General features: G+C 36.1%; 1 long non-coding RNA gene across 1 annotated transcript; it reads left to right on the top strand.

The window, feature by feature from the left end:
• Nucleotides 1-7,261: 7,261 nt before the first annotated feature.
• On the top strand, nt 7,262-7,494 carry LOC128652173 (uncharacterized). Its single transcript, XR_008401289.1, has 2 exons — nt 7,262-7,306; nt 7,387-7,494. It is a non-coding gene; the product is annotated as an uncharacterized LOC128652173 (long non-coding RNA).
• Nucleotides 7,495-11,323: the final 3,829 nt, after the last annotated feature.

The raw sequence follows: 11,323 nt of genomic DNA, 5'->3' as shown, positions 1-11,323 counted from the left end.
CAATTAGTGTATACTGTATATTTATATCAGTATCTGTACATATACTAAATAGTAGTGTATACTGTATATTTATATCAGTATCTGTACATATTATGTATAGTAGTGTCTGTTACATGCAGTTATATGACAACTAGTGTATACTGTATATTTATATAAGTAGCTGTACATATTCTGTATAGTAGTGTCTGTTACATGCAGTTATATGACAATTAGTGTATACTGTATATTTATATCAGTATCTGTACATATTCTATATAGTAGTGTCTATTACATGCAGTTATATGACAATTAGTGTATACTGTATATTTATATCAGTATCTGTACATATTCTGTATAGTAGTGTCTGTTACATGCAGTTATATGACAATTAGTATATACTGTATAATTATATCAGTATCTGTACATATTCTGTATAGTAGTGTCTATTACATGCAGTTATATGACAATTAGTGTATACTGTATATTTATATCAGTATCTGTATATATTCTGTATAGTAGTGTCTGTTACATGCAGTTATATGACAATTAGTGTATACTGTATATTTATATCAGTATCTGTACATATTCTGTATAGTAGTGTCTATTACATGCAGTTATATGACAATTAGTGTATACTGTATATTTATATCAGTATCTGTACATATTCTGTATAGTAGTGTCTATTACATGCAGTTATATGACAATTAGTGTATACTGTATATTTATATCAGTATCTGTACATATTCTGTATAGTAGTGTCTGTTACATGCTGTTATATGACAATTAGTGTATACTGTATATTTATATCAGTATCTGTACATATTCTGTATAGTAGTGTCTATTACATGCAGTTATATGACAATTAGTGTATACTGTATATTTATATCAGTACATATTCTGTATAGTAGTGTCTATTACATTCAGTTACATGACAATAAGTGTATACTGTATATTTATATCAGTATCTGTACATATTCTGTATAGTAGTGTCTGTTACATGCAGTTATATGACAATTAGTGTATACTGTATATTTATATCAGTGTCTGTACATATTCTGTATAGTAGTGTCTGTTACATGCAGTTATATGACAGTTAGTGTATACTGTATATTTATATCAGTATCTGTACATATTCTGTATAGTAGTGTCTGTTACATGCAGTGATATGACAATTAGTGTATACTGTATATTTATATCAGTATCTGTGCATCTTATTCTTTATAGTAGTGTCTATTACATGCAGTTATATGAAAATGAGTGTACACTGTCCCTTTAAGTCCAATCTGAATAATGAAAGCATAATTTAGACTAGACTGTGCCTTTAAATACAATTTATTTAAAATCCATTACTTTGGATTCAAAGCATAGTTGTTAATAGTTGTATATAAAAAAAATTGGGTTTATATTACTGCATGAAATACATCCATATGCTTTCCTATTTTGTATGTAATATTCTTTTAAAGGGACAGTAAATTATGAAAACTAAAAAAATAAAAATAGGGCATGTAATGTTATAAACATTTCCATTTTAATTGTATTACCAATTCTGCTTTGTTCTCTTGATGTACTTATTTAAAAGATAAACATTCATTTGAACTGTGTTGGTTATGCAAAACTGATGAATGTGTAATAAAGGGATTATCTAGAATGTTTTTTAAAAAAAATAAAAAACATTGTTGGATGTCCCTTTAAAGGTGCATGTAATACAAACATTTTTATTGCATTTTTGCGATGCAGATTAAAATGTACAAAACCATGAAAAGTTCATTATATGACTGTTTTATTTAGGGCATATGTATTTTTGCATGAAATAATAATGCACGTGTGTGATCTAGCTGCACAAGGCATATTATTTTTACATGTTTATTTTTTAATATGATTTTGTTTTTATTCCAAAAATCATATTTTTAAATAAAAGAAAAAACAATCACAAATATATTATGATTGGTGTGTTAAATGTTAACTGCAATGTATTATTATTAGTTGAATGGAAAAGGAGTGCAATCCTTGCAGATGGCTGTGAATTATATTAATGAAATTTACAGATAAATCTGTGCAGGCAACAACCATAATATATCTAACCCAAGTGTTGAATATGTGCTTATTTATAATTAAAAAGAAATGAGATTCCAAGAGAACAAATCTATATTAAAAATATTATTGTATATAAATGTGTATTAAACAGAGAATACATTGCAAATTCATGCAACTTTAATTAATTTTGATTATAATATTAGTTTATATTTACAATAGGTACCGAACGGTGTCATCAGCTGTCGGAGGAGCTTACAATTGTGGTTAGGCAGATACAGGAGAGTTTATATGACGAATCACAAGATCTGATTGGTAGCCTACTGAATGACGATACGCAGATAGAAAGCTATCTGGAAGATTCAGCTGCTGCCGCCTCTGACCCTGCCGCACCTGGACCTGCTGCCGCCCCTGGCCATGATGATGATGCAATAAATAATATGGTGAATCTGGGGAGGCAGTATAGTGACAATCAACAGGAGTTGATTAGGACATTGGGGGTATATATTCAACAACAGGGGCGTCAGGTGGAGATGGCAATGGAATTGCAAAGGGAGAGAATAGCTATAGATCTACGCAGGGTAGCCATAGAGGAAAGGGAGTTGGTGCGAAGGGAGAGAGCTGATGAGGAGAACCGAAATTTCAATAGAAATGTATTTCTATTGATGCAGGGTACCCTTCAAGAATTAATTTCTTCAAGAAGGGAAAGATCACCTCCACAATCTCCCACTGCCTCTAAGCGGTCTAAAGATTAGTTTTTTGTTTATTTTATTTTGTTTGTATTATGCATGAAGGAATGTTTGTTATAATTTAATAAAAAAATTATTTTGATGATTATCTTTATTGTATTTTATTTGAAAAAAATGCTGTTTTTAATTACTATTCATTGGTCATATCTAATAAGTTATTAAAGGTACAATGTACACCAAAGTATTTTATATTTTGCAAAATAAATAACATTATTAAACAATGACCGGTTATGCAGAACCAACACAACTATATTAAATGGACATAAATACAATAATAATTAATTTTGATGTTAGAAAATAGAATGTTATGTACTTTTCTAGTAACAACTTTAATTGTAGAATTTTAGTCATTCACTTGTTTTATATTGATCAAAGATGAATGTATGGAAGCTCATGAACAGGTAATAACCAATGTTATTGATAAATATATATATGTTTTGAACTCATTAAAAATAATGTATATGCACTAAAGTGCCTTTACTCAATGGGCATAATCATTACAGATATTACACTACATAATATAATTTGACTCCCTGGCTTAATATTCCAAAATATCATGAGCACACCTAAGCTTGGGTGTGATGCTTTAACCCAGTGTTTGTCAAACAGTGTGCCGTGGCACATTTGTGTGCCATGAGAGATCCTCAGGTGTGCCACGGCAGACTGACAACAGTGTGACATATTTCTTACATTTTGCTTGTTTTTTACTCTGGTTAGGAGGTGGTAGTAAGTGCGCTAAAAAGAAGCTAGAGGTATCCTAAATTAGAAAACAATTATTGGGTATATATAGTATATATATTAGAAATAGTTAAACATATCTAAGGTGCATGATATAATATATGTGATAAAAGTTCCGCAATCCTATTTAAAATAAAAAAGGGGGGGGGGAGGGGAACCCAATTCTTCAACACTGGCAGCTATGGTGCAAACCTTGTGCTCTATAAAAGGTACATAGATGACCTTCTAATAGTCTGGAAGGGCACTGAAAATGAACTTAAGAATATGTTTGAGGAAATGAATAATAACACTTGGGGATTAAATTTTACATATAGCTACAGCAAAGATTCAGTGGTGTTTCTAGACCTAGAAATAATGAAATTGGAAGATAAACTTGAAACTAAGACCCATTTCAAGAAGGTCGACTGCAGTAATTATATACATGCAAAAAGTTGCCATCTAGATGTATGGAAGAAGAACATCCCGGTAGGGCAATTTCTACGTATTAGAAAGAACTGCTCTAGGATGACAGACTTTGAACAGCAATCTGAAATTTTACTAGAAAGATTTAAGGTGAGAGGCTATAAAAATAATATTACAGATAAAGCCATCGAGAGAGCTAAGAATACTGATAGAGAGTCCCTTCTAATCTATAAAGAGAAACAAAAAGATACTAATGATAAGATCATGGTTCCTTTTATAACAGATTATAGTGCAGACCAAAATATTATCAAAAGAATCATAAAAAAACATTGGCACTTGATAAGAGACCTGTTAGGGGATAAAATTATTGATAACCCTAAATTTATTTTCAAAAAGGCAGCAAACCTTAAAACACTTTTGGCACCTAGTGAACTGAAAACAAAAAAGAAAACTATACAAAAACAAAAAGATATGACTGGGAAAAATATTATGGGTTTCTTTCCATGCTACTCATGTAAGGCATGTGGCCATAGTAATAAATTGAAAAATATTAGAATTAATAATATAGAGAAACCCCTCACCATTAAAGACACCATAAAATGTACCAATAAAAATATAATCTATGTCCTTAAGTGCTCTTGTAACCTCTTCTATTTTGGGGAAACCAAAAGAATGGTCAGGGACCGAATAAGAGAACATATTGGCAACATAAAAAATGGTAGAGATGATACTCATCTATACAAACACTTCAAATCAGTCCATAAAGGTAAGATTAAAGATCTAAAATATTGGGGTGTACAAAAAGTACATAATCATTGGAGAGGTGGGAATATAGAGAAAAAATTACTGATAAAAGAGGCAGAGCTAATCTATAAATACGATACTCTATACCCAAAAGGTTTAAACTCGGAACTAGATCTCTCACCCTTTCTGTTTGACTAATGAGGATTAGAACTTTAGCTATAAACGAAATTTTATATTGCAAATTTTATATTGCATTGTTTAAGTTCTATGGTCATAATTAACAAATTAATCTGAGAAAAATTATTTTTTGACTTTCCTGAAATGTAGGATGTACATATGTACTTCCTCTGCTTTATAAAAACTTTTATATCATATGATCTAAGCTCTATGGCCATTTAATATATATATATATATAAAAAAAAAATTAAAACTTTTTAATTTTTTTTGTAAATGTTTGATGTATAAATTTTATGAATATTAATAATTTTATGAATATCACTAATTTTAGAATATTATGAATGGATTGCAGTAGTACCTATAACAGGTCCTTTTTTTCTAAGAAAGTAAGATATTAAGCCAGAACTAAAAAGATATTCCCCTTTAAGCTGAAAAAGAAGAAAAAATGATTCCACCTTAACCAGTTAGGACATATACAGAGAAAACACTGATACATAGCATCTTTGGGATTCCACCTTAAATACATCAATCATGAAACCACCAATCAGAACTTTCTGAGATCTTTATAAGGATACACCTGACCAGTCACATCTATCTTGATGTCAGGATATACATCTCTGCCATATACACTATCCTTGGTTGTACTGTTCCTTTAAGGATCACTGCTTCTCATACCTGTCTCCACCCTATTTAAGGCACACCTGTTTCAATCATTCTTTGCTTAGTATTGATATACACTTCAATTGCCTAGCCAGTTTTGTCTGAACTCTGCTCACTCAAATTTGCTACCAGCAACTTTTTTCTTTGGATTCAAGTTTTGTCACGAACTTTGCTGCTGTTGCTTTTTACTTGCAACCTTCAGTTTCCTCTGAAACTCCTGTGATTTACTAACCTCCACTTGAATTGTTTTCTTACAATTACCTTGGACGCTCCTGTCTCCTGTCTCAGCACTTCCACGGAGCTCCGCAACTACCGCGGTGACGTCACACGCCAGCTGCTCTCTCTCTCGCTACTCAGCTCTAGCCTGCTCTTCCGACTACGCTGTAAGTGTTACTACTTCTGACTCTCAGCCTTGATATCTGCCAGCACTATAACGCTTACCATTATAATATCCTCAAAATGCATATGTCTTCTTGTCAGTGTTCTTTTGTTTATTTAACATAGTTCCAACCTTCGCATATATCTACTCTCATATGTTATTCTCCATGTTTTACTTACAAAAGCCTGCTGAAACTTCATATCATTACTCATCGTTCATTCTGACCATTAATGTCTTATAAATTTGGGTATTCTGATTTAACATCTTACCGGAGGAAGTGTGTTTCATGTTTTCACTGCAGACTAGAGTGTAGCCACTCTTTTCAGCCTGCAATAGGGTTAACATAGCGAATCTCCTCCTTTACATTAATTACAGCCTGCTGATACAGGAAAGCCGCCTTCACACATCATGTGACTATTGTGGTTTTTAGTATCTTCTTGCTACATACACTCTCTATTGTTGCCACCTTCCATCTCAGCAGTTGTGATTCACCTGACCTGTTCAAAATACTGTGTCTTTATTTTAGATTTCCTAAACCAGTGTGACAGAATACTAAGCCTTTTAAAACCTATGGATCCAGCTGAGATTAACACTCACATGCAGGCATTAACACAAAGAGTAGATTTGTTAACAAATGGTTTAAACGCATTAAAAGTGGAGAATGATAACCTTAAAGCATACATTAGGGATGTAGTAGACAAAAGAACACATATATATGAACCCCAGGTTAGTCCTCCAGATTGTTTCCATGGAGACAGGACTCTCTACAGAGAGTTTAAAAATGCATGCCTGTTATTGTTTGCTTTAAGACCTCATACCTACCCAAATGATAGGATTAGAGTACTCACGACCATATCTTACCTTAGAGGTGAACCCCGTACATGGGCAAACACTTACTTTGAGAATAATGAAGAGATATTGAATTCTTTGGATAATTTTTTTGTCTCAATGGATCAATTGTATGAGGATCCATACAAACAGCTTACAGCTGAAAACGCCATGCGTGGCCTTAAACAAAAGAAGAGGGTAGTCGAAGACTACATCACAGAATTTAAAAAATGGGCAAAGGACTCTCAATGGAACAATCTGTCCCTTAGGAACCAGTTCAGACTCGGCCTCTCTGAGGGAATAAAAGACGAGTTGTCTCGCACAGATATCCCAGATACCTTAGAAGAGCTCATGTCACTTAGTATTACAATAGATAGGCGCCTCAGGGAAAGGTACCAAGAAAAGACTGGGCATGACTCTAACCCTAGGAAAACTTCCTACCCCACACATGCCTCTTCCCTACACAAAAACACTCCTGAACCCATGGACATTGCCTTCATCAAAGGACCTTTATCTCCTCAAGAGAAGCTCAGACGTCGTTCCAATAATCTATGCCTGTACTGTGCCTCTGATGAACACACTGTGAAAGACTGCCCTTCCCTCCTAAAACAAAACAAGGGTAAGACCTTAACAGACTTTTATTGTTGTACTACTCAACAGAGTTCAGTTACTTACATAAAAATCCCTCTTCTGTTACAGTGGGAACAACTTCGTCTTCACGCCACAGCGATAATTGATTCTGGTGCCACGGCTTCCTATATAGATAAGGAATTTTGCACTGTAAATAAAATACCACTGATGCAGAAACAGTCTCCTGTTTATTTGAGAGGGATAGATGGAAAAAATATTTCTTCTGGGCCTGTTGAATTTCATACCATACCCCTACTTGTGGTCTCTCATGATCAGCATAGAGAATATGTCTCTTTCGATGTAATAAATTGCCCGGTCTCTCAGGTGGTTTTGGGGATGCAATGGTTGCATACACACAACCCACAGATAGACTGGTCCAATTCCACACTTAATTACAATTCATCATACTGCCAAAGTACTTGTCTCCCCAGTATAGTATTACAAATTTCTGACACTCAGGACATACCACCCATACCAGAGGTTTATAGCGATTTTTCTGATGTTTTTAGCAAAAAGGAGGCAGAGAGTCTGCCTCCGCATAGAAAATACGACTGCCCCATAGACATACTCCCTGGGTCAGAGATCCCTATTGGGCACATATTTCCCTTATCTCATACTGAGCTAAAACACCTAAAGACATATTTAGAAGAGAACCTTAGAAAAGGGTTCATCAGACCCTCGACCTCGCCGGCTGGGGCCGGAATATTTTTTGTTAAAAACAAAGACGGCACTCTTAGACCTATAGTCGATTACCGTCAGCTAAATAAAATTACGGTAAAAAACCGCTACCCTTTACCCCTCATACCAGAGCTTATTGAGAGACTAGAGGGAGCTAAGTTTTTTACAAAATTGGATTTAAGGGGTGCATACAACCTTCTCCGAATAAGATCAGGAGACGAATGGCTGACTGCGTTCCGAACCCGTTATGGTTTATTCGAGTACGTAGTCATGCCATTCGGGTTGTGTAATGCGCCTGCTGCTTTTCAGCACTTAATAAATGATCTTTTTAGAGACCTCCTTGATGTCAACATAGTCATATACCTAGATGATATTCTCATCTACTCAAAAACTTTAGAACAGCACATTCTACATGTGAGGCAAGTTCTTTCCCGGCTTAGAAGCAATTTCCTCTATGCAAAAGCTGAAAAATGTGTTTTTAATTCCCAGACCATATCTTTCCTTGGATATGAAATATCCCCTTCAGGAATTTTTATGGAGAATAAAAAAATTGAAGCAGTACTGAACTGGCCTACCCCAAAGACCAGACGCCAGGTTCAATCCTTTATGGGATTCGCAAACTTCTACCGTAAGTTTATCAAAGATTTTTCTAAACTGGCAACTCCTCTAACCACACTCACAAAAGTCAAGATTCCATTCAAGTGGACTCAAGACTGTCAATCAGCTTTTGATACACTCAAACAGAAATTCACCAGTGCACCCATTCTACGTTTTCCTGACCCAAAACTTCAGTTCATTTTAGAGGTTGATGCATCCAACTTCGCAATTGGAGCAGTACTATCACAACGGGAGAATCTAGATAAACCTCTCCATCCTGTCGGTTTTTATTCCAGGACCTTAAACATCTCTGAACAAAACTATCCTATCGGGGATAAAGAACTACTTGCAATTAAACTATCCCTGGAACATTGGCGACATCTTTTAGAGGGTACTACCTACCCTACTCTCATCTATACTGATCACCGTAACCTTCAATATTTAAAAACCTCCCGAACACTCACCTCCCGTCAAGTTAGATGGAATTTGTTTTTCTCACGTTTTAATTTCCTTATTACCTATCGACCTTCAACAAAAAATCAGAAAGCTGATGCACTTTCTCGCATACCACCTGAGTCCATCTCACAACCATCTCAACAAAGTATAATTCCTTCGGAAAATTTCCTCTGTTTCACATACGACACCAGGCCTATTATTCATACCGAACAACAGAAGGATTCTTTAAAACCACTACAGGAACTGCAGTTGAAGTCCGATGGATGTTATTATCATGGCTCCCGTTTATACATTCCTCCCATACTCCGTCTACCTCTGCTGGAATCATTACATGACTCTCCACTCGCTGGTCACCCTGGTATAAAAAAGACCCTGGAATTAGCGAAAAGGAGTTATTGGTGGCCAAATATGACTGCCGATGTATTCCAACATGTCCACTCCTGCAGCATTTGTACCATATCAAAAAGGAATAAACAACCACCATATGGACTTTTACTGCCTTTACCTACTCCTAAGACACCGTGGTCCGAAATTGCTCTCGATTTTATAGTCGACCTACCTCTTTCCTCAAGGAACAACACCATCATGGTTGTAGTGGATCTTTTCACAAAAATGTGTCATTTTATCCCGTACCATAAACTACCTACCTCAATAGAAACTGTTCAGCTTCTTATTTCTAATGTCATCAAGCTTCATGGCCTCCCAAAGACCGTTTTAAGTGACAGAGGCACTCAATTCTCCAGTAAACTCTGGTCAGAGTTCTGCAAACTCTTCCATATTGACAGGCGGCTTACAACCGCATACCATCCCCAGTCAAATGGACAGACCGAACGCTGTAACCAATGGCTGGAACAATTCCTAAGGTCTTTTTGTTCCTCTGAACAACATCTTTGGGCGGGCTTACTACCATACGCTGAATTTTGCTATAACAACACCTTACATGCCACCACTAATCAAACTCCATTCTACTCGAATTACGGATTTCATCCAACATTCCAATTGTATCCTACTCAAGATTCTTCTTCTCCTTCAATCGCTGAGCTTTCCCAAAGCATTTCCTCGAATTTCACTCGTATTGAATCCTCCATTGAAAACGCAAAAAGGCTCTATAAACGGTACTACGACAGACGCAGGACAGCTCCTCCAAAATATGAAGTAGGTGACTTGGTATGGCTTTCTACAAAACATTTACGTATGAACACTCCATGCAGGAAGTTATCTCCACTCTTTGTTGGTCCTTATCCCATAGCTCATATCGTCAATGCCAATGCTGTTCGTCTCACCCTACCTCCTACTATGAAAATCCACCCGACATTTCATGTCTCCCTTCTGAAACCTTACCGGGCAGTGAGGGGTTCCGCCTCATCTTCTTCTCTTCCTCTGGTTTCTGTCGACCCTGATATCGAATATGAGGTTCAATCCATCAAAGATTCCCGCATGATGAATGGGGTTTTACAGTACCTCGTAAGCTGGAAGGGTTACCCACCTGATGAGGATTCCTGGGAACCCTCTGTTAACATCTCCGCACCCAGGTTGGTGTCTCGTTTTCATCAACGGCATCCCGACTCTCCTGGACCCTGAGCTCCGGAGTCGCTCTTAGAAGGGGGGATCCTGTCAGGATATACATCTCTGCCATATACACTATCCTTGGTTGTACTGTTCCTTTAAGGATCACTGCTTCTCATACCTGTCTCCACCCTATTTAAGGCACACCTGTTTCAATCATTCTTTGCTTAGTATTGATATACACTTCAATTGCCTAGCCAGTTTTGTCTGAACTCTGCTCACTCAAATTTGCTACCAGCAACTTTTTTCTTTGGATTCAAGTTTTGTCACGAACTTTGCTGCTGTTGCTTTTTACTTGCAACCTTCAGTTTCCTCTGAAACTCCTGTGATTTACTAACCTCCACTTGAATTGTTTTCTTACAATTACCTTGGACGCTCCTGTCTCCTGTCTCAGCACTTCCACGGAGCTCCGCAACTACCGCGGTGACGTCACACGCCAGCTGCTCTCTCTCTCGCTACTCAGCTCTAGCCTGCTCTTCCGACTACGCTGTAAGTGTTACTACTTCTGACTCTCAGCCTTGATATCTGCCAGCACTATAACGCTTACCATTATAATATCCTCAAAATGCATATGTCTTCTTGTCAGTGTTCTTTTGTTTATTTAACATAGTTCCAACCTTCGCATATATCTACTCTCATATGTTATTCTCCATGTTTTACTTACAAAAGCCTGCTGAAACTTCATATCATTACTCATCGTTCATTCTGA

Source organism: Bombina bombina, chromosome 3 (genome assembly GCF_027579735.1).
Source record: "Bombina bombina isolate aBomBom1 chromosome 3, aBomBom1.pri, whole genome shotgun sequence".
In the NCBI taxonomy this organism is placed as follows: Eukaryota; Metazoa; Chordata; class Amphibia; order Anura; family Bombinatoridae; genus Bombina; species Bombina bombina.
Note: the sequence above shows the minus strand (reverse complement) of the source record. Positions and strands in the feature narration are given on the sequence as shown.